Genomic DNA, 24119 nt, shown 5'->3' on the forward strand with positions numbered 1-24119 from the left:
ACAAAACTAGCCTAACGAAGTCCATGTCCAATGCCACAGCTCAGTTCTTATACTAGGAAGAACTCTACTTTCAGCCTTAGAGAGTCTTAAAACATCAACTGATAGAATAATCATAAAAGTAATCTATGATCAGTAAAATGACTATAGTGCCTGTTACTTTTATTCTTATTTCAGGTATGTTGTTCCTCATCCTAAAATGTATAGTGGAATAATAAATGAAAATGAAAAAATATTAAAGAGATTCCATAAAGTGTTCAAAATTATAAAAATCCCTCTTGCCTTACAAGCTCACTGCCATTTGATGCTTAGCGGTAAACATAGTTGAATCTAAAACAAAAATAGCTTTATGTATAAGCTAATTCTTGAGAAATGAAGCAAGTTCAAACTGTGTTTCATCCTGTGCTTGATTACTGTAAGGTATCTATCTATGTAGTTAATCAACACTTTTCATTTATGTACAAAATTCAGTATATTAGTCTCATTGGCTGATTATAAGCATTAACAGTCTAGAAAAGTTAGAAAACATCTCTTTGATGAACCCCTCTCTCCTTTGCTCCATAAAGCATTATGTGAGAGGTTCTTAAGATTAGCGTTGTAACTCTAGGACTACCTGTACTGTAGAGTAAGGATCCCCAACCCCCAGTCTATTGACTGACATCAGGCCACGGCATGCTGGAAACCAGTCCATGCAAACAACCGAAACCCCATCTGTAGGATGCAGGCAGCACATTAAACCATGCCCCCTACGGGCTATGGAAAAATCTCTCTCTACAAACTAGTCCCTGGTAACCCAAAGATTGGGGGGCCCTGCTATAGAGGGTTCCATATCTGTGGATTCTACAATTTGGTTTAAAAAAAAAAAAAAGCACCCAGTATTATATATAATTTGATTGTATCTCTTATTCTCAAAACAAAACCAGCTATTAAAGTAATTCATGTAAGTCAAACAGTAAACAATTTCTAAAAATTTAGCAATGAGGTTTTTTTTAATGCCATGACTTGCCCCCATATATGAAAAGTATTCATTCTAACAGCTCCTTATGCTGCCAGGTCTATAAATGTTCAAACAAAATGAATGTAACTTAATTTTATTGGGGTAATTAGCAGGGTTTGATTATGAAGTCTCTATTTAACTTCTAGTCCATCTTTCTCCCAAAACAATTATTTAAATATTTCAATTCAATTTCGAGGCTGCCCTGCTTCCTTAAAAACTTGGAGAAGTTTATAATGAAAATTTTTAAAAAAACCTATATAGAAAAGAAACCCATTGCTGACAGAAGACAACATGCTATCAATAACAACCAAAGCCACAAGGACTCTGCAAACACTCTAACCCAGGCCTAAGAGAACAATCAAGTTTTTAATGATTTTTCTGAATGTCATTAGAATGGAAACTGAATAATGTGTGTGTTTGTGTGCGTGCATGAGTGTCATCGGAGAAAACAGGCGCCACAACAGAGAAAGCACACAATATAAGGACAATCCCACTAAAACTGACCAAAGGCCCATCTGGTTCAACATCCAGTTTCTCACAGTGACTAATTCATGCTTCTGGAAAACCCACTAACAAGTATTTAACCTCCATCCTCAGTAATTTGTTTTCAATGTTGCGTTTACTTCTAATGTCTAGCTAGACATCAAAACTCATCACTGTGATAGATCTGCTCTGCCATGAATTTGTCACATCCATCACTGAAATAATCAGAACTAGCAGCCATCAGATCTTGGGGCATAACATAAAGCAAGTGTGATGTGGTCACAGCAAAATCTAAATAAGTGTAGCAGCGTTTTCTCAAATTCATTCTTTTTGAACTTCTATGTGCCCTGCAGTTACTTTCCATTCTGGATCGGTTTCCAGATTGCATATTTTTAAAAAAACAAAACGGTGAAGTGTCATTTTATATAATGATGCTGCACAAAAAAACTAGAGGAAGAACACAATCCCTGTTTAATTCCTGGTCCCAGATTACTGTGGCATAGTGGCTTCAATTCCTGTCACACAATTTGTTCATAAATTCAGGCTTTTTTTAAAAAAAAAAATGTAACTACACCGTTTACATACAACCTGAGTATCTGTGGCTGGAATAAATAAGTGGCTTAATTGAGAGGCTGAAGCTCATTGCAGGCATATTCATCTACTTTTCTCACCTGATAAGCTGGTTAAACAGGTTTTGTATTGTTTCAAAACCTGTATGACCACAGGTGACAGCAGGCAGGATAAAATAAGTAGGAAGTAAAACTCTCATGAGTTACTTTCAAACCTTAAGAAATATTTTCTACCTCTGGCCTATCTTGTAGACTAATAATTAAAAGATAACTTAAACTTCAGTATGTATAAAAAGGATGCCAAAAATTGATAGAAGCTAATTTAGGAAACAACTGTGCAAAAATAAGCTAAAAGTACAAACACATATAAATATGTTATTTCTGGATATCGATTTCATATCTTCTGTAGAATGACACATAATTGTACCTGTTGCACCAAGACAATGATCCGACATGAATTGCATCTGGAAAATCAATATTATGCATTTATAGTTTTGAAAAAGCAGTACTGTACCAATAAAGGAGTATTATAGTGTATTCCCATATTAAAGAAGGTTAATGTTTGTATACAGAAAACAAACAACTGCTCTCAAATTCTTCTATTGCATAAATAGAAACAAATACAAAGACTAATTTTCATATCCAAAGCACAATAACCCATTCAATATTTATGTGCAACTATCATTTATTTCAAGTAAATTGGATGGGTTAAAGCACATTTTTCATTCACTGTGAACTGGCAAAAAAATCATTGTAAAAAAGTAGAAAGGGTTGAGGTAAATTTCTGCAAGAGAAGAATTCTTTTTATTAAAAGAAATTACAGCATGGCAGTACTTCTCAACCATATCAAGTTTAAGATATGTGGACTTCAATTCCCAGATCTCCACAGCCAGCCATGCTGACAGAGAAATTCTGGGAGTTGAAGTCCACACATATAAAAGTTGCTAAGATTGAGAACATTGCAGTATGGAAAAATTGACATACACAATCAAGAATTCTTCTGAATAATTTGGAGTGGGGTACATGTTAATAAACTGAAATTAGGAAACTGATAACCCATCTTCAAATATTCAGAGTGGCTGAACAGCATTAGAGGCACTTTCAATGGCTTGATTTAGTGATACTATACTGACTATAGATGGTGACTGAAATGCCTCATTCACTTCCTTTTCTTAACGAAACGTCGTGCTGGACTGCCCTCTCTACCTCCCTTCCCCCAAACATGCTGTATTTACTTCTAACATTTGCTTGAAATCATTTCCAGACTTGCATTCCCCCAAACCGCAGCAGGAGCAGCAGGGAGAGTGCAAAGGGAGGCAGAGTGTTCTCTTTTCAACAAATGGGGGGAAGAGAGATAAAAAGCTCTGATTTATTTATAATTATACACACACACAAACATGCTTTTGTGTTTTGCAGATAAACATTACTTCATTCCCAGAAATCTAGACACACTTCACACTTCCCCTACTTACTTGCTTTAAAAAATACATTTAAGAACTGTCTTGACAAAAGCTTTACATGTTCTACTTGCAAATTATTTATATAAATTCCAAGCTAGTAAAAAGTTGCCAAATTGATTGTTTCAGGAAAACTGAAGACTTTGGTTCTTATGAATGGCAACAACAATCAGTTGCAGACATCGTTGCAGAGAATCCGCTAATATAGCAAATTGCATTCCAGTTTTGTTAATCTAAACGCAAAAAAAGATCCCAATTTCTGAACCCAAGAATCCTTCACTAGCTCACTTGCTTTCTCTGGAAATGTTTTTCACTTCCCTTGCAAACTCCAATGGATTCCTGCTTTTAGGACTCATTAAACTATTATTGCGGTATAGATAACAAAGGGGCATCAGGCAACAAGGTATACAGTGGTGCTTAAAAGTTTGTGAACCCTTTTGAATTTTAAATATTTTTCCATAAGAAATATCAGTAGCTGTGAGAAAAGGCAAAGAAATGGGCCCAGAACAAAATAGGATGATGGAAAATCCAGGATTGCTGGAAACCAAAGAGAGAGGCAAAGAACGAGAAACCATCCTTGAGACTAATACATTGAAAGACAAGAAGTTGGTTAAACAAAGGTGATTGAAGACATCATACAACAGGATCCAGAGCATGTTTTGTGTGGGTTATTAACCAGCATTTTAATACAGTAATCTCAAGATCATCTCTCAATTTCTCCATCATCTTCTTAGACTATAATAAGCTGCATACAATTACAGTATATTAAAGGCAATATTTCAGTCTATTTTGTTTTAATAGAAACTTGTCAGAAGCTCTGTCATTAATTTAGAATATTACTAAAATTATTTACCAGAAAAACAAAAACAATCCATACTCTTGTAGATGTCAACAGTAACATTATTGAATTCTTCCTAATCAGGCTTTCATCAAAGCAAGCTTCTGTCCAATATAATCATGTCTGCATTATTTACACATGCAGAGAGCAAATTTTTGCAGGGGTTAATACGTCCAGATTAAAATAAAAAATGTAGGTGTGTTAATATGTCATTTCTATCCTTACTACAGTGAAGTAGGACACTTTTATTATGACAAAAGAGTTGGCAGAGATGGGAGGATATGCAACCCTCAATAATAATTTGGTTGATTTCGCTTACCTGTTTTTTAATATAATGAGGAAAGCACAGAGATAGAAACTTCAAATATTTTAAAAGTTTCTTTCCTCTATAGAGAGAACAAAAACAAACAGGCAAAAAGGCTGTGCCACAAAATACTAATCATTATACTTAGAATATGTTTAATGACATGTTAAGGAATGTTTTTCAGAGGCAACTGAATTTGTGTCTGGACTCTATGATTCAGGTTGAGGTAAAAGTGGAAATAGCTATTAGAGATCCAGATCTAAGCTTAGGATGGCAATTCTTTTCTGAGATGAAACACCACTAAATTCAATGAATTTTATTTTTGAAGAGGTGCAAATAAGAATGCACAAATAAAAACTATACCATTGCCTCTTGTCATCTGTATTCTGATCTGGTTATTACCTCAAATTCTGTGTTTCCCAGAATTAACTACAGAATACTTTTAAATTTCCTAAAAAGTTCACTTTATCTCCACTGCAAATACATTCTGGATGAGATAACTTATAAAACAGAATCAGTCTACGGTTAACTCTTTCTCTACTGGTTTCCCCAATAAAAGCTGTTTTGCTTCCCTTGGGGGTTCAGATCCTTAAATGTATAAGAAACACAGTAGTCTGAAAACCCAGCAAGAAAAAGCAGCCATACTGGGGGGGGGGGGGAGAGGGAGGGAGAGAAAGACAACAACACACTCCAAGCTGCTGCATTTCCACTAGAAATTGCCCTGTCTTCAGAGTGTCTTGGAGCAGAAATTGGCCATCTGGTTGATGTTACATACAATTGTTTTTAAAAGGCATAGCCATTGTATTATAGAATAACCAATTAAGATTATATATGTCTAGTGGAGTTGCTAGATCCAGCTACTTACAAGAGCTGTGGTGCCATAGTGGTTAGAATGCGGTATCCTGACCAACTCAAGATTGATTCAGCCTTCTAGTCTTCCATCCTTCCCACCCAGATTGTTGGGGCAATATGCTGACTCTGTAAATTGCTTAGAGAGGGCTGTAAAGCACTGAAGCTGTATATAAGTCTAAGTGCTACTGCTATTATAGCAGACCTGAGTAGAAATGTATTAAATAGCAGTCAGAAAGGTGAGGTAAGGAATTGAACCAAAGCTAATCTAAGCATGACTTAAGGCCCATAGAAAAAAAAAAGGCCCATGAGTTGCTGTTAAAAGACAATGGATAAACTGAACGATGGGAAGAATGACAAAAGCAACTAGGGTATATGATTTTTAAACTACATTTAATAAAAATATATAACTTTGCCAACACCGATTGCATAAATTGGTCTTCATCTGGCACTCTGAACAGATGGGCAAATCCTATTTGCAGTGTTTCCCAAATCATCCTCAGTTCATTTGACCAACTTGGTTTAAGGTATGTCAACAGGACAGTAGAAAAAAAGGTTGTCAGACTTATGTATAATTTCGGTCTTAAGTGAACTGTCCATGGTTAATAGGTACACTTATTTTTGTATCAATAAAAAAGTTTCACACTTATATATGATTTGGGTCAGCTGAAGTTCAATGTATGAATAAAAAACTCAATTTGATTCAAAAGAAAAAAGTGCAAATTGGAACAGTGCTCTTTAAAAACCTGTCTTTTCTTGCAGGACTCGAGTTAGGGTGATGGACAGGCTCTGAGAGTTCTAAGAAATTTGATGGGAGTGTGTGTGTTATTCCCTGAAAGGATGCTGTTTTTATTGCCAAGTTGCTTGTATTTATTGTTGCTTTAATTTTTGTAAAGCTGCCCAGAGTAGTCAGGGATGGGGCAGTCTGCAAATTCAATAAATAACATAAAAAGTAAGTTATTACCCTTGCAATAAAGTTTTTGTGTACCTCTTTGGGCATATAAAATCATTATATTGTTTTTGTTACTATACTGCACATTCTGTTGAAAATGAAAAAAAGAAAAAGAAAATGTGACCCAAACCTTTTCTTTTAAATTTTATAAGACGTGATAGCTTGAGACCATTCACCAGGAGACAATGACTTCTAGTCATTTCTTCATCTTAGGCATGATAGTCAGCTGGGCAACCTTGGGCCAGTCATTTTCTTTCAGCCCAAGCCACCTCACAGGGTTGTTGTTGCAGGGAAAATAGAAGGAGGTAGGTGTGTTGGATACGTTCACAGCTTTGAATTATTTGTAAAAATAATAAAAGCGGGATACAAAAAAATAAAATAAATAAGAAACAACATTGTATTAACTCATTATGGAGGCTTGCAGAGGCTGTGAGGAGAGAGAAGAGGAAACACAGGAAAAAGTGTGATTGCTTATATGCCTCATCTTAATCCATATTTAACCTTAACAATTTTCCAACTGTATCACCTGAATACAGGTGGTCCTTAGCTTACAACTGGTTGTTTAACAACAGTAGTTATGATGACCTTGGAAAAGGTACATTATGGCCCATAAATCAATTCTGGCCACCATAAAACATTGTACCCACCCACCCCGACCCCGCATTTGCACTTACAACCAGTTGCCAAGTCCCCTGTGATCATGTGAACACTATTTGCAATCTTCTCTGCCAGTTTCCTCAGAAAGTCAGAAGACATGCCAGGAGGACCCCTTCTAGTCTCTAGGGCAAGGACCTTCCAACTTGGCAAGTTTAAAACTTGTGGACTTCAACTCCCGGAATTCCTGAGCTAACATGACTGGAAGAGGAATTCTGGGAGTTGAAGTCCGCAAGTCTTAAAGCTGTCAAGTTTGAAGACTCCTGCTCTAGGGGCTGGCTGAAATTACTGCTGGCTGAGGAGAGTTGACATTCTTCCATGGGGTGCAGAAACAAAGCTTCGATCCTGAAGATCTAAGCTCCCTTTCTGCAACCTGGGAAAGGACATCAGCTTAGCTTGGTGCATAGAAAGGGACTTCTTGCACCCAGTAGGGTGCAGGAAGAGACTTTGGAGCTTCATGATTTAAGCTTCGTTTCTGCACCCCACTGGAAGTTTCCTTCTGTGCCTGAAGAGCAGTTGAACTCCTGCAGTGTAGATCAGTGGTGGGACTCAAATAGTTTTACCATTGGGTTTGGTGGGTGTGGCTTGGTGGGTGCGCTTTGCGTGGGTGTACACACTTTGTGTGTGCCAAATGTACACTTTGCGCAGGTGCAGAGGCGTTCCAACTCACCTCCTGCAAGCCTGCCCTCTTCTGGTCACTTCAGCAGCTGCCGCGTGGCCCTCTGCTGTGCCGTGCAAAGCAGCTGTGCTTCAAAAGCAGGGGGTAAAGGTGAGTATGGGAGCGCGGGCGGGTGGGCCCAACAGCAGACCGGTGGAGAGAACCGGTTCAGTCTCTACTGCTCATTGCCGCTACCGGCTTGGCAGAACCGGGCCGAACCGGCAGAATACCACCATTGGTGTAGATCGTGTTCACCATTCCAACACACCCAGGAGGCCTTGAAAGAATGGTGCCCTCTTACAGAATGGTGCAACTTGCAAGGCCACCTCTGTAGGAAGGCGCCTTGCTTTGGCTGGACATAAAATGTAAATGGAACAATTTCTGTATGCTGCTGGGCCCTGCAATCAATTGACTGCCCTGAAGCAATTTTGCTTTCACTAGTGAGCCCTGTAGCCAGCCAAGGCCTCCAGGGCCTTCCCACCTGGAGGCATCCCATGCTCCTCTTAACAACCCACACAATCGCTTAACAACTGCAACTTGGAGCTGGGACTGCAGTCATGGAGCAAAGTGGTCACATGGGCATCTCGCTTAATGACCGCTTCACTCAATAACCAAGATTCTGGTCACAATTATGGTGGTAAGTCGAGGATTGCCTGTAGGGCTGAACTTATACAAATTCAATCCCCTCCCAAATTATAGACAAAGCACAGAAATGGGGTCCTTCAAGTAGTATTTTTGAAGTATAGTTTTTATAAGTCTAGAGATCAACATGACCTTTGGCAATATATAGAAAGAATCTGAAGAACAGCCTACCAAGGTTGCCTATCTATAGTATACACCATATCTCATCTACCAACAGCCTAAAGCAAGAATGGATTAAAGGTCAAAGCTCCCCTTGCACATAACGTGCTAGTTGTTTCCAGCTCTAGGGAGCAGTGCTCGTCTCCATTACAAAGCCAAAGAGCCAGCGCTGTCCGAAGATGTCTCCATGGTCATGTGGCCGGCATGACTAAATGCCAAAGGCGCACAGAATGCTGTTACTTTCCCACCAAGTTGGTCCCAATTTTTCTACTTGCATTTTTTCATGCTTTTGAACTGCTAAGGATGGCAGAAGCTGGGACAAGCTCACTCCATTACATGGTGCTAGGGATTCGAACCGCCAAACTGCCGATCTTTCTGATCGACAAGCTCAGTGTCTTAGCCACCAACGTCACAGTGTGGTACTGCTGATGCCCAAAACGAGAATGGATTATATATCCACAACTAAAGAACCAGAGTGCATCACATAATGAGCCATGACTTTTGTGGTAGGATATCTGTCATGCCACAACATGTAAATATTGTGCTATTGTTGCCCTAGCCACAATATTTACATGTTGTGGCATGACAATACCCAATTCCATATAATACTAAGTTCCGTGGGGGGGGAAGGAGACTAGGGTTTTTAAACTATATTTTATTGAATATAGTGCAATAGCTCATTCTGCACTCAATACAAATAGGTGATTTACACATTATACTATGGCCAAAATATTTGTTAAGACCTAGTTCTAGGTGTGAACCATATTATGGGAGCATAAGATCTTAACGGAAAGCAATAAAATGTATAATGTATTTACAGTATTGCCCAATTTAAAACAAAACACCTACCAAATAACCCTTCCACCCAGCATATAGATTAGTAGCTAACTTTCTCTGTGCTGATTTTTGTTTTAAAACAATATACTACGATATACTACGGCGAGCAATTGGTCAAAGTACAAAGGTCTTTGAGGAAATAAATGCAAATTAAGTATACTACAAATTGGAATATGTATAGAGGACATTTGTATGCACTCATCCCCCAAACAAAAATACTAAATGTATCTGCATCCTCCTGATTCTGAAAGAAATATCAAGAAATTGCTATGGTAGTAGTGAAGTCCAATTGCAAAAAGAAAAAAAGAAGAACAAAATACAGCTGTTTAAAAAGTAACTATTTCAATGTAGATAGCTAAAAGATGAGGTAAGCGACATGAAATGTTGCCTAAAGAATAAAGGAGCAATAAATGGGGGTAGAAAGAGAGACATTCAGAAATCTGATGACCTATCCAGTGAATGTTTACTATAGAAATAAAAGTATCTACCAGGTCCCCTTGTTTTTAACTACCAAAATTTCTTTTGAGAAACTAACAATTGTTATGCATCTTGGGGGACTGAATACTACTTTGCAGTATATGGATTACAAAGAGATCCCAGTAGGATTCATTGCATTACAGTTAAGAAGATCCCCAAGAGAGAGCAAGCAGCCCCAAATACAACAAGTTTATTAAGTCTCCCAATTAACTGCATTAAACATATGCATTTATCTTTCCCAATTATCCTAATACCTGAGAATAACTTTTTTCAGCTATTTCTTTCTGAACAGATATATAAAACACGAGATTCAAATTTGTCAATATGAGTAGCAAAGGAGGAAGGGAATATTTCAAAAGCAGCAAGTTTTCTTTTGAAGCCACTTCTGCATTTCAGCCTGCAGTGTAATAAGAGTCCTGGAGGTCAGACAGTGTGAGCCACAACTCAATTAACTTCTTTATCGTTTATCTGAACGCCATATTGCTGGTTCAGAGTACAGAAATTGACCAAAGACATTTCAGTGACTTCAACTTAAAACAACCAAAAAATGTTTATTTGCTAGCATTATTCTTCCTAACAGCCAATTTAATCTTGTCTTTATTTGAACAAGGATTATGGTACACCTACTCCAGTTTAAACAAATTTGAATTAAATTTAAAATCCTTCTGAGACAACTACCCAGCGAACTATAGTGCAGATTTTCTCTAAAGTAAAAAATAACACACCCTTCAGACACAGAAGCATTAAAAACATATATTTGTTTTATAATCCAGCCTCGGTCCCCTAAGAGTTTTTATAGTGGTTTACCCAACTCGTGCAATTATCAGCTCAGTTTTGGTAACCTCTCTAATTTTTAAAGAACGGTCTGTGTAAAATTGAAATTTTCCAAAACCATATAAATGAATTCTACATTTTGATCAGTAACAGTTAAGAAGTTGCCAACAGTCAAGAAATAAGTTTGGAACAGTTTCTAGAACTTATTCTCAGCTTGAAATGGCATGTAGGGTATGGGTAAGCTTCAAATGCCTCTCTAGAGCTGCTTCTAAGCAGACTATAAATTGAATTTCCATAGTTAAACGTAGAAAAATCTGAAATCTCTGTGTTTGAAAATCAATGTAACACTAAAGTGTATGTTATTAAGATATTTTTCCCCCTTTGGCCATAGTGACAGTATTTGCATGATACACTGAGGCACAAATAAATCAATAAGTTTTAAACATGATTTGTGATTCAATCTGTATACTTAGTTTATATCTGAGTGTTATGTAAATTCAGAAAATTGGAATAAAAACATCAGGATTAATCATATATCATCTACAATAAATTTAATGAATTAAATACTATGAAACAAGTATTTAATCTGGACATCTACAGTGTTGAAAGACATACGCTAAATCTACAGTATGAAATCAACTGGCAAGAATACCTTGCGAGTTCAAAATAAACAAATTAAAGACAGAATATTGGATTGTCTATGATTTCTCCCAATATCAGCTAGATATTTTAGATATTTTTCCCAAACACATGCCATTCATTAGCATTGCTAGAATGACTACTCATTTTTCTTAGTCTCTGAATTGACAGGTGGTAGTGATTCTTGATACCAGACCTGGTCCAGGAACAACTGTGTGATGATTTTCCTGAAGTTAATTCATACAGTTTAGTAGCTGAAATTTTCAGTTTAAGTAACAACTGCATATAATAGTCTCTTGAAATATAAAGTAGGCTATCCTTGGTAAAAAAAGAAAAAGAAACAAAAAAAAAACCTCCTTTCCAGCTTCTAACATCTCTCTCAATGGTAAAGGTGTGGGGGAACCACAATATTATCCTGACTCTTCTCAGTCAGAGTTTTGATTGTAATATTGATGTATAGAATTGCCTCATAGGAAGTTTTAAATATGGCCCGGACAATATTTTCTGGTGCCAAGAAGAGATCAGGTTGTTTAAAGACTTTGGATCTTTGGATTTCAATTAAATTATCTTCTTGTCTCCTAAGTGGAAGAAACATGGGATAGAAAATAAAATCAAATCAAGAGCTAACTTTCAGAAAAAAAATGTTTTTTTATTTTTCATTGGTCACAATCCATTGATACTCAAGCAGTTTTCATCTTAGTTTAGCGACTGCATTCTAATAAATGCTGAATAACCTTGGTTACCTATTTGTGTGTGTGTGTGTGTCTTGCTGTGTATAATATTTATTACATATATCCACACACTTGCAGTTAGGAAAATTACAATTTTTTTTACATAATTCAACAAACTATTCTTCTTTCAACCCACTTCCTCTTCTGTAATCTAGAACTTTCATTTATGAGCTCCTTCCATAACTAGAGCCCAGACTTTAAAACTGATTGCGGTTTTAGGATATTTTGTATTGATCAAGTTACAATTAAAAAATACTACTTAATCATGTAGTTTTGTACAGTGTGTGTGCGTGTGTGATTTTTTTAAATTAAATTCTGTGCCTTGATTTGCCTTTTAAAATGTGATGAAAAGATATATGCGCACCAACGTGCCTACCGTCCCTGTCCTATTGTTTCTCTTATTCTTTTATTTTTCTTATATGTACCCATTTCAAGTATTCACAACTATGTATACACTTATACTTATTATCTTGTAAACAATTGGCAAATCAAATAAATAAAATAAATAAATAAATAAATAAATAAATAAATAAATATATTTATTCAATATATATAGCCAATCATCTCAAACATGTAACTCTGAGTGGCAAACTGTCATAAAATAAATTAAAACCAAATTACAAGTAGGATACAAAAATTAGATATACACAGTAGCTGAGAAAATTATGATCTATAGATGTTAACATATCCAGGAAACAGGACGCTTCACATACTCGGGATCCCAGGCCTATAACCATGATTCCAAGGTCTTACAAAAGAGCGAACACGGGGCCATACTAATCTCTGAAGGGAAAATATTCTAGAGGACAAGTAATATGGCAGAAAAGGCATGTATCCTAGTCCATGACAGCTGATGTTCCTTGGCTAATGGCACTCAGAACATGCCCATCCTAATGGACTGGATTGGATAGAAACAATTTGGAGAAGACGGTCTCTCAGGTCACCCAATCTTAAGCCATGAAGGACAACCAATACCTTTAGTTGCATCCAGAAACATACCAGCAACTAAAGCAGCTCATGAAGTAATGGTGTTACATGTACTAAGTACCCAATATCATTTACTATCTGTGCAGCTGCATTCTGTACCAGTTGAAGCTTCCAAATGACCTTCCAAGGGGAGTTCCACTAGAACACATTAGAATAATCCAGACAAGAGGTCTGTCACTCACAAGGGCATGAGTAACAATGATCAGAGGCTCCCAGTCCAGGTATGAGTGTAAGCAGTGCATAACCCAAATGTGTGCCAAAGCCTCTTGGCCAAAGCTGTCAACTGTTCTTCCAAGAGTCTAAGAAGAACCCTAGATTGCATACCCGATGTATCTGGAGCAGTTCCACCCCAGGACCAAAAGTGGAAGAACCTTGGCACTAGGAGGCCCAAACTCCTAGATATAAGTCATATGAAAAACTATTTAAAATTAAATTATGTTAGCTACAATTATTCCAATTGCTGAAGTTCATTTAAACATTTTATAGCTTTGATTAAAACAAAGAGTAACATTTGAACAACTGGAATTGAAACCTCTCTTATGCCCAATTTCTAGTGTTCCAGAAGACAGTTATACCTATGTTGAAGTAAAACAGAAGTCTTCAAAATTCTGGCTTACTATGAATTAATTTGTCCTTTGCTGCATACTGTTGTTACTCCTATTTAAATCCTTCTCCCAGTGTGAGTAGGTAAACAAACCATGAAAGATCTTTCGGTAGTTTATTTACAAGGAAACAGGGACCAAAACGTTTGGTTTGTTCCCTCAGACTGGTTGAAAGCTTCCGGTTTTTGGCTTGCTTGGCAGAGACAAGCCAGAGGGGTTCAATTCATGGTTCATGGTAAACAAATCACAGGAGTTTCTGTGCTTTGTTAGTACTTTCATAGGCAAGAGAGCCAAAGCAAATTTGATCAACTAGAATTTAAATTAACACAAAGTACAAACATGACCACTAGAAGAACATCGCATGGCAGCATTTTACATTTCTATCAGAGATTTTACAGCTATTTACAAATGGAATTCCAAACTGGGATGTTTGCAGGGGCTTTTGGTGAATTAAATCACTTCACCATTTTATCTGCTATTGAACAAAGTTACATATCAATTGATTCCTATAATAATTAAAAGTAATGGTTTCCAACTAAATAAACCCTTTATATCACCTGGAAACACAATTCAAAGGCTGATTCAAGTAGTCTATGCATCTTTTGTGGAAAGATATGCTAAAAGGTAAAGTGAGAACAGTGAAATTCAGGGTTTTTGTTTGACTTGACATTCATATGACATTAAATAAGCTATCTCACTGGCAAGAGAAATGATCCAGGAACCAGCTAGACATATTTGACTCTGTCCAACTATAAGAAATTTCCAGAAGCCATGGACTTAGCAGAGACAAACCAATGTTTCTCCATGGAATGGGAAGTAGGAATGTGCAGTCCTCAATCAGTAAAACCATGAACATTTGTGATTTGTCACCTGAAACTTCGTAATGCTAACATCATGTTTTTAATGCCTGGGAGGATTTCCCCCCTGGATTAAGGGATATATTTATTTAAGAAAATAACTCAAGGCTACATAGAAATATTAATAAATATATCAATAAAGAACACATTAAAATGGAGACCTATGCAACAGATAAAACATCTTACACAGATTGTGTTCAAAAACTTTTTGTTATCATGCCTCTAATAATTTTAATATGCAGAAGCCTTGTTTGAACAAAATGTCTTTAAATGCAATATTCTTAGGGGGATAAAAGGAATCTTTAGAGACATGATATTCCATAATCTAGATATTGCCACAAAAGAGATACAACTCTATGAACTACTGGGCAAGTACTCTGTCAGAATCTGAAATGCCTCCCTCACAGCTTTTAAGGTTCCAGAAGTCCCAGTCAGTGCAACCAACAGGTTCCTCATAAGTGTTTGAAAAAGCAAACAGTTCTGATTGTTCTGAGGTTTCTGTTCAAGGGCACTCTCATGTAGATGAATCCATTCTGGATATAACTTGCATGTGTTATTCTGGCTTTCTTTCCTATGATCAAGCACATTTGACATATCACCCAAGCTCAAGAAAGGCACTCCTGAATCCCAAGGTAATATTTCAGAAGCAAATCCAATTTCACTACTCCACCAATAATACTGATTTTTCTACGTAGTGCTCATCATGCAAAACAGCATGAAGCCCGATTTCTAAATCATCTGATTCTTAAGCTCAAATTTCAGTTTGTTCTCCCTCATTCAGATTAATATTTTCAAATATGTGACATTCACATTTTGTAATATAGAATACTGCTCTTCCCTGTACACATAAATGTTAACTGAGTAACTTTCCAGATTTTTTTCTGTGTACTATCTTAGAAAGTCATGAGAAGAAAGAGAAGATGCCTAGAAAGGCAAATTGGTTCTAAAAGCAATTTTTTAGAATATCTCATACATTCTAAAATGCAAATAGCATATACTCTAGAGTTAGCTTCCATATTTTATAAGTTTTTATTTCTTGCATTTGTATTAAAAAGGACAAAAATGGATTTTACATTCAGAATATATTATGATAACTTCATTCCAACAAAATAGCAAGAATTCAAAATTTTAATATTATCGATTACCTTAACTTCTCCCTAAACATTCTTGGCTGTCAAGTACAAAATATACATTTACTACTTTGGTGAAAAATAATTAAAAGATACAAAACACCAGCTCCCACTTGATTAAATATAGTGGATCTATAGCAACTGGCACAGATAATTTAGCACAAACATAAACAATGGCAACTCATGAAAAACATAAAATATCAACAAAAACTAAGGCAGCTAAGAAGTCTTAGTTGTTCAATTCCCCCCCCCCCCCCATAATGATTGCATTTAAGGCTTTAACAACAATATAGCAATGCAGCAAATTGCTTTAGATTACTAGTTGTATATTATTTGAATTTTGATACTGAAAAACTTCCTTTGAAACCTATTTATAAGCCTGTCTTGGCAATTTGTAAAGGATCTGTTTGAAAATGTAAATTCAGAGTTTAAGTAGCATAATTTGTACACAATTATAACCAGTGAGTATGAAAAAGCACTTAAGCAAATATTTAGAAATATAATAGTGATAATGAATGTAACTGAAATAGAATCCATACTTTTAGTGGCCCACATCACACAAAATGCTAAGCCATAATACAGGTTGTTTCAAAGGTGCTTTTTCAAACAGGCAACTGGAATTTGTTTTTCTTTGAGACTTTTCGCTTCTAATCCAAGAAGCTTCTTCATAATTCAGTTTGTTTTTGGCATAGTATAACATAAAACTCACTCAAAAAAAGTTAAATATAATCCAAAGCACCATAGCTAGTTCAACCCAGCTTATTAAGTGTTTATGTGTGAATCAGGTTATAGGAGTACACACAAAACTAAATGTGGTGTTCCTAAATTTGCTCCGTAGGCATAACTGTTTTTTATAAATCTCAATTGAACAATAGCTTAGTATTATGAATGGACATTTTCTATAAGTGGGATCACCTAATTTTCTAAGCCAGTTTTTTCATGGTTTAATGTATAAACTATAATTTGCTGGGCTTACATAAACTAAAACCAAACAGATTGTGTTTTAATATGTTGTACATTGTTAGACTAGATTACACAAAGTTTATTGGTGGTTTATTAAGTCATAATTTACTGAACTATTTACAATTGGATGCATTCATCTATTGTATGCTAAATGTTAATGCAGTTTATGTGATTTTTGCTTAGCATCCTATACAAATATATGAACTGTGATTTGTAAATTTTTGTTTTCCTAAGCAAACCCAGGCAGCTATGGATTATTCATACTTAACAAGCAATAGTTTAGCATATGTTAACTTAGTAATTGATCACTGTTCATGACACAATGGTTGAACATTATCTGTGTTTAAAGCAAGTCAGTTGTCATACGCCAACAAATTCACCCAAGCCATAGGTAGAAACTGTTTGTCAGTCCCTCTCCTTTTTAGTTGATATCTCAACAATTTTCTGGTGGCAGGTCCACCCCTGTCTTTCCCCCCCCTGCCCCCCCTGCAAATAACTATGACGTAGTAGTGGTTCACAAAAAAAACAGAATACTTATATCTGAGGTGATGGAATAGTTTTTGCTTTCTAGAAAAAAAAAAACCTATGGGCCTGCAAGGAGTAAAAACAACACAAAATAGCTACAGCCATGTTCCTACACTCAATTTCTTAGTGATGTGATAGCCCTTTAACTATAATCTAACATATACTCCCAATACTAGTCCATACTAAGTCATATCTACCTTGTTTAACCAGTGAGAAATTATGCTACTAATTGTGGTTAATTATCTTTCAGCTAGCTTGGTTTCCACTGTTTGTGGAAATAAACATTTGAAACCAAGGCATACAGTAATTTCAAAATCTGGTTTCTACAAATTGAAAATAGCTCTAAGTTGGCAAAACACATATGGCTTCAGCTAAGCCTCTGTCCCTGCTTAATGAGGTATGTGCACATGATGGGATAAAGTAGCAGTATATAAATGTTCTTTAGCCCTTTCTAGTGAGTTACTGATAGACGCAAACATGACTTTAAAAAAAAAGAATATTCTAAATAGAGTTCCACTGTAGTTCCAAATCAACAAAGCTTGGGAAACATTCAATATTAATTGTTACCGGCCAGTTTTCAACTATCCTGAACAGAGTGGCAGAAAGGACCTCACCTCTGTTTTCAACAATCCCCAAACATTTATTAAACTTCCCATTTTACTCTAGCTTTTGAAAACTACTTCCATGACTACTAACATTTCAGAGATGCCCACTTAATATGTACATTATTTAAAACACTGACATGCTCTTGATAATTGTGTTTTTTGGACTTTGCAAAACCTTCACAAATTGACTTCTGGCATATTGTAGTGTTTATTACTATGAATTTTTGAGGCATGCAAGTGTTCAGATAAACTATCAGAACTTAAACCAAATTGGACTATATACAAGAGGCTAGGCTGGAGAATTAGAGCCTGTATGTATAAACCGGTACAAAACACAGCAAATTGCAGAAAAACCAGGGCCAATGACCATGGTTAATGTACAAAACTAATACCTTAAAAGCAAGAAATGTGTTTTTATTCCACAGAAATTCGTGGGACTTAAAGGTAGGAATAATAGAAAGGAGTGATAATATTCCATTTGAAATGAAGTAATTTGGGGGGGGAAAATAACAAATGACTTATTTTTAATTGTGTAGTATTGTTTTTGTTCAGCCAAATCAGCACAAAATAGACATGGAGTGGTTTGCAGGGACAAGGCCGGAATCATAAGTAGAGATTTTATCAAGGGAGATGGGAGAAGACCAGGTTAACAGAGGATAACCTCATCTGGCAGTTCTTCCTTGTTCTACTGAGATCAAAAACACCTTTTTACATTATTATCAAAATAAATGAATTTATATTGTCTGTAAATACCTTTAGAAGTAAGCAGTGTAAACATCTGAATTCCCTTTTTAAGGAAGACACCAAAGAAAACATGTTTTTGCTTTGCAACTCCCCATCCAGTCTTTCAGAAACCATGGGAGAAGACCTCTCCTTTGCTTTTACTTTGGAGATGGCGTGGGGGTGAGGGGAAATGAAATAGACGATGCCTTTACAACGGGAAAAACAAAAAACCTACACATAATCATCCAGCCCTGCGAATGATAACCTCCTTTTTCTCCGCTCCCCAAAGCCCCCACCCCTTCTGCCAGAGAGGGAAAATCTATTCTAGAAGCCTGTAGAGATATGCGAAGGAAGAGATGGGGGTGGGGAAAGAATCTGCCAGCCTCCCCACTACAACGATTAGAAGATTGTATATCGTTTTATAAAGCTACATTGTATTCTGTAGACGTGCTCTGCAGACGCAGGAATAGAAGGCTGTTTGGGGGGGCACAACTGAATTGGGGGAGCAGTGGAAAGAGATCAGTGCTACTACCCAAGGAGGGGGGACACGGTTCCCCTTCCCCCCAGTTTTTTTTCGCCCTGTCACAGCCCTGAGTTGCAGGTAGAGAGAGTTAAGAGATTTAAAGAGAAATTGCTACATTGTAACAAACTCACCGTGATGTTTGAGCAGCAGTCAGCGCGGGGTCTCCGAGACATCCCCGCACGGGCTCCGGAGGCAGGACCCTAGCAGGCACAGACTCATAGAGGGTCAGCTCAGTGCCTGATTGCAACCGACGAAGGTTTCCTCTGAAAGATAAAAAAATAAAGAGGAAGAAAAAGCCGAAGCGGGCGGAAAAAATGGTTAAGAAAAAAGAACCACCAACGAGCAGTTTTATTTGTACATTTTCAGCGAAATCATTTTTATTAAAAAAAAAAAAAATAACCTCCCTCCTCCCACTCGGCTTAATTTGCATTGGTGCTGCCCCACCCCTCTGGCTCTTTCAAAATACTGTCGCCGCACGCGCGCACGCTCAAAAGGGAGCATCGTAGCGAGACGTCCGTCGGCCGGGCTTGTCAAGGAAGGGGGCATTAAAGGGGCAGGTGCCGCCAGCGGAGCTTCCCCCCGGGCGGATGCCTTCGGTTGTGCCCCCCTCGCCCCCCTTCCGGCCGGCCGGGCTTTGCGCGACCTGCGGACGGCGCTTCGGACGGCGGAAAGGACGCTCGAAATTCTCCTTTTCAGAAAGCTCTTTGCGGGGGGAGGATACTGATGGGGCTAGAAGAAAAATAAATAACCTTCAAGGGGTGATAATAGGATTGCGTGGGGGGGATGTTCAGACCGGAATGCTTTTAACCGCATCGCTCATCGTTTCAACCCCGTCAACCCTAGTAGGCGTGCTTTACATCAAGAGATTAGATTTTGGACTTTTGCAGGATCTACTTAGAAATTAATAGACTTAGGATCACGTGGAACCATGGGACGGACCATGGGGGAAACCGGAGGAATAAGGCAAGCCTGCGTGGTGTGAGTCTTCCTGCTGTAATTTAGGTTGGAAGGATTACAGTACTCAGACCTCACTTCCTAAAGGCAGTTCAATTTCTTCAGAACGAATGATTATTTCGGGACTAAAACCTTCCCCAACTTGTGTTACAGAACATAAATCTCAACACTGGGAGAGAAAAAAAAATAGGAAGCTCCCAAGTTTGACACTGAAGGGCCACAGTGCTGTAAAAATAGTTTTTAGTTTAATCTCCAGCCCTGGGATTTCCTAGTGGTCTCCTTTCCGACCACTAAGCAGGCCCAAACATAACTTTAAACCTGCTTTATTTCTACTAAACATTTCAGGAGGGTTTTTTAAAAGTATATGCCGGATTCATTTGCTGCTGGTTTTAAGCAGACAAAAGCAGATTTTCCGGACCTTATAACCCAGATTGGGCCAAATAAACTGAGCCTCCGTCACAGCACCCCAACTGAACGCATTGATGCCGTGAAGCATGGTTTACTGGAAACCTACTTTTCACACACAACACACTAGTTGTGTTCGACTTGGCTTATTTTACCTATGGATAATATGCTCAATTTGATTTGATTTTGGTTTCACTGAACCCGGAACCAACTACACAAATTGAGTTTATAGGACTCACTAGTAGATAGCTAGAGTTGGTTTTTTATTCTAATATAGGGATATAACTATAGGTTTATATTAAACAACAAAAATTCAATCACAAGTCTTAGTGTAATAAACTTTGTGTAATAAATAAGACATTCTGAATTGGATTGCACTTTAGAAGCACCCTGTAAATAAATACGGATGTGAGCAGATTGTGCCAGACCAGGGTTTGCTTAAACAATGACTGGATTCACACAATGCATTAAACCAAACAAATTACATTTTGGTAATTTAGCAGGATGCATGAATCCATCTGCATGGTGTTTGGCTTAACATATACATGGAAATGCAGCCTTTAAACCTATTGTATGATGCTTTATTACATAATATTTTATCCAAATAGTGCCCGTTTTAATATGTCTTGTGCTTGGTAACGTGTAAACCAGTGCACCTTTCCAGAGGACAAAGTACTATGGCGTAAAGCAAGGTGTATTGAATTGTATGTGTAGGACAGCAGGTAGAACAACTAATCCTGAACAGGTTGACCAGGAAATAAATCTGATGGGATAAATAAAATAAATCTAATTCAATTAAATGTTACAAGTTTAGGAATATTGTTCAAGTAGTCCAAAGACGTGAGTCTGGCTATTTAGGACAACCCAATTGTGTTTATCAAAATAATTGTAGTTTATTGCTTAATGATATAGATGAGCACTACAGCCTCATAACATTTCTGACCTATTATAAATGTGTGATTAGGTCACTACTACCTTTTATTGAAAGAAACACAAATGTAAAGTTGATTTTATAGTATTATGGATTCATAATATTTGGCAATGCTGTTAATGGGCCAGATTCTGCACAATCCACTGTTAAAGGAAACACTTCCTAGTTTTTATAACTTTGCGCCCAGACAAAATAAAATGTAGTATCTCACTTTTATAACCAACAGATGAAGCCAAAGTAATGAAGACAGCATTCATTGCTGCTCTGACAACTACAGTAAACAAAACTGAAATCATCAAAGTAAAATAGGACTTTTCGAGTACTCTCTGCTGATGTTCTTAACTCCAGCCAGTCAAATCAAAATCAGGCATCGTCTTAAACAAGCATTATTATCAGGCAGCTGAAAGCAAACTCAGGAAAGGGTCCTTGGCATACTAATTAAAAACTGGTTTCACCAGAGAGAGCGCTCTCCTGATTGGCCAAAAGTGAAGCGGATCAGAAAGTAATGGGCCGGGCTAAAAGCAGTACTCGTCACCCTGATTAGACAGGTTAAATGTGATTGACTCTCCTTGGTAATTAAAAGAGGGTGGAACTTCGTAATGTTTATACTCTGTAATTGGCTGGATTTGAACTGTCTTTAAATTCTGTACTGTATACACGGAGGGAGGGGGAGGCTTAATGGGTATAAAAAGCCAAAGCTAGGAGTAGAGCGTAGTGACAGATTTGTGTTTGGCGAAGTAGACTGGTGTGTATCAGTCTCTCTCATCTCCCCCCACAACCCGTGTTCCCTCGGAAATAGTTTTACCTAGCATTACCTAGCATTTTTCACATGGTGGAGAATTAAAAATGGAAGACTAGGAGAAAAAGAGATTGTAAAAGATGCTATTAAGTTGCAACCTAATTTTAAAGATTGTGATGTAAAGAATGGTATTCTAGGAAAATCAGTACTGTCATTCAAAATGAAAGTTATTGAATCTTCACTTGCAAGATGACAACAGCCCCAAACTTATTTTCTGGATTACATTTGTTTCATTAATTTTGCCCTTGATTATATATTGCAGTTGTTTTTTCATCTACCAAGGGTGTCAAACTGGTGGCCTGCAGGCCAGGTGTGTCATGCTTTGCAAAGGCAAAAAATGTTGCGATACATGGTATGTCACGTGATGCAATTGATTTTGACATCCGTGATTTAATCTAGTATAGAGAATGTATGAGCTTTCAGGCCATTCCGTGGGATTTAGGAAATCAGGACTTTGCAATGGAACTGGGCAAGGATGTTGATTGTAAATACAGCAATGCATTTTCAAATTTGAAAATTATTTTAACAATTCAGTGGTTATATCAACAGCAGAGGGCTGTGGTAGTTATGAAAAGGACCCCAGATTCAGTATCTTGACAATTGGAATAACACTTAGCATCATTTTTTGAGTTTAGAACGACCACACAGCCATTCTCTCAAGCCAGTCCTAATATATAGCTTGTCTTTTGATTGACACACTGGCAGATATAAGTAGACTATAGCATATTTCCACTGCATAATCGAATAGTATTTTATAGTCTGTTAATAGGAATGTGTTCACACACTCCTATTATCTTTACTTACATATATTGTGGATCTGCAAATCTTTCTAGAAGCCTCTCCTTGCTTCAGATCCAGGCTTTTCTCCAGAACAAGACGGGTCCGTCAATTCCTGTTGCAATCAATGGATCAACACTTGATCTGAAAAAAAGATCCTGCACTTTCAGGAAACTGTAATACTAGGAAAAAACCTTTTGGGAGATCTGTCATAATTTTGGTCACTAAGCAACCGGCTATAAGTTGACTACCTGTAGTTGCATAATTGTCTCTGCTATCTTAACTTATTCAACCCCTCATTGTGGATAGTTTTTGATATGTTTATTGGTTTGTTTTAATTGGAATGTTTAATTATACCTTCCATGCGTATTTTCAGAGGTCCCAACTTTTTGGTGCAGATCAAACAAATGGAAATTACACCAGTTGAGAAGGAAGCCACCAGCAATACTTTATAAGGACCAATGAAACTTGGCCAAAAATTTGGGTAAGATTTTTGTCGGTCGTAAGTGTGAAAAAGTTGTCACTCTTTTCAATACCTGTTGTAACTTTGAATGGTCCCTAAATGAACTATTTTAAGTCAAGGACTACCTGTACCATGTTCGTTGCGCTGAGTTTATTAAAAAAAATTTTTTTTTAAATAAAGGCAGAATGTAAAGAAATAAGGCACAATTCTTAAAATTAAGCCAGCACGACCACAAAATAGGGACACTTTCAGCTGGTTACAAAACCTTCATTTAACACATGGCAGAGAACATGGATAAAAAAATTATACAGGAGCACATAATACTACAGTGGGCTATGATGGAAATATGTGGTCAATTTTGTAATGCTTGAGGAATGTAAGAAATTATACAGAAGCTGTAGATTAGTTTTAAAATTAAGTTGATTCATAATAGAATAAAACTCCCCTCAATGGCGCTTGGTTGGTCTACAAGGAGGGAATGAAAAGGGCTGGTACCCCAAAGGAAACCCAGACCCAAATAAGGCCCCGTTTCCACGTGTGCTGGACCATCATCCCCAATCCTATTTGGGCTGCTTGCGGAGTACCATATATAAGAACTATAAAAAGTGACTTTCAACCGGTTCGATTTTAACTTAATTCGGCAAACCTCGCCTTCTGGGACTGACGGAGGAATTTAATCTTACACACGCCGAACTGCCCTGGGAAGACACACAAACCCCCGTGTCTTTTTTTTTTTTTTATTATAAATCCCCGCCGGTATTTCCCTTATAAACACCCCACCCTCAGCATCCTCTCCCTCACGGACGAGCCTCGGCCGCCTTTCCCTCGCTTCGCTTTCGCGCCTTTCCTTCCATCCTC

General features: G+C 37.3%; 2 protein-coding genes across 4 annotated transcripts in view; one reads left to right on the plus strand and one right to left on the minus strand.

Moving 5' to 3' along the window:
• The window catches only part of BICRA (BRD4 interacting chromatin remodeling complex associated protein), a 67612-nt gene extending 48322 nt beyond the window's left edge, over window positions 1-19290 (minus strand). For all 3 annotated transcript variants that reach the window (XM_087971192.1, XM_026689371.2, XM_087971191.1), the window contains exon 1: window positions 19064-19290. The gene's annotated coding sequence lies outside the window, so the exon portion shown is untranslated. The remainder of the gene's footprint in view (window positions 1-19063) is intronic.
• Window positions 19291-22405: 3115 nt separating this feature from the next.
• Window positions 22406-24119, plus strand: part of ZNF541 (zinc finger protein 541) — a 33425-nt gene continuing 31711 nt past the window's right edge. The window contains exon 1 of the mRNA XM_087971196.1: window positions 22406-23282. The gene's annotated coding sequence lies outside the window, so the exon portion shown is untranslated. The remainder of the gene's footprint in view (window positions 23283-24119) is intronic.

This window comes from Notechis scutatus, chromosome 8, assembly GCF_049901735.1.
Source record: "Notechis scutatus isolate UNSWTSFEM ecotype Mainland chromosome 8, rNotScu1.2, whole genome shotgun sequence".
Taxonomy (NCBI): Eukaryota; Metazoa; Chordata; class Lepidosauria; order Squamata; family Elapidae; genus Notechis; species Notechis scutatus.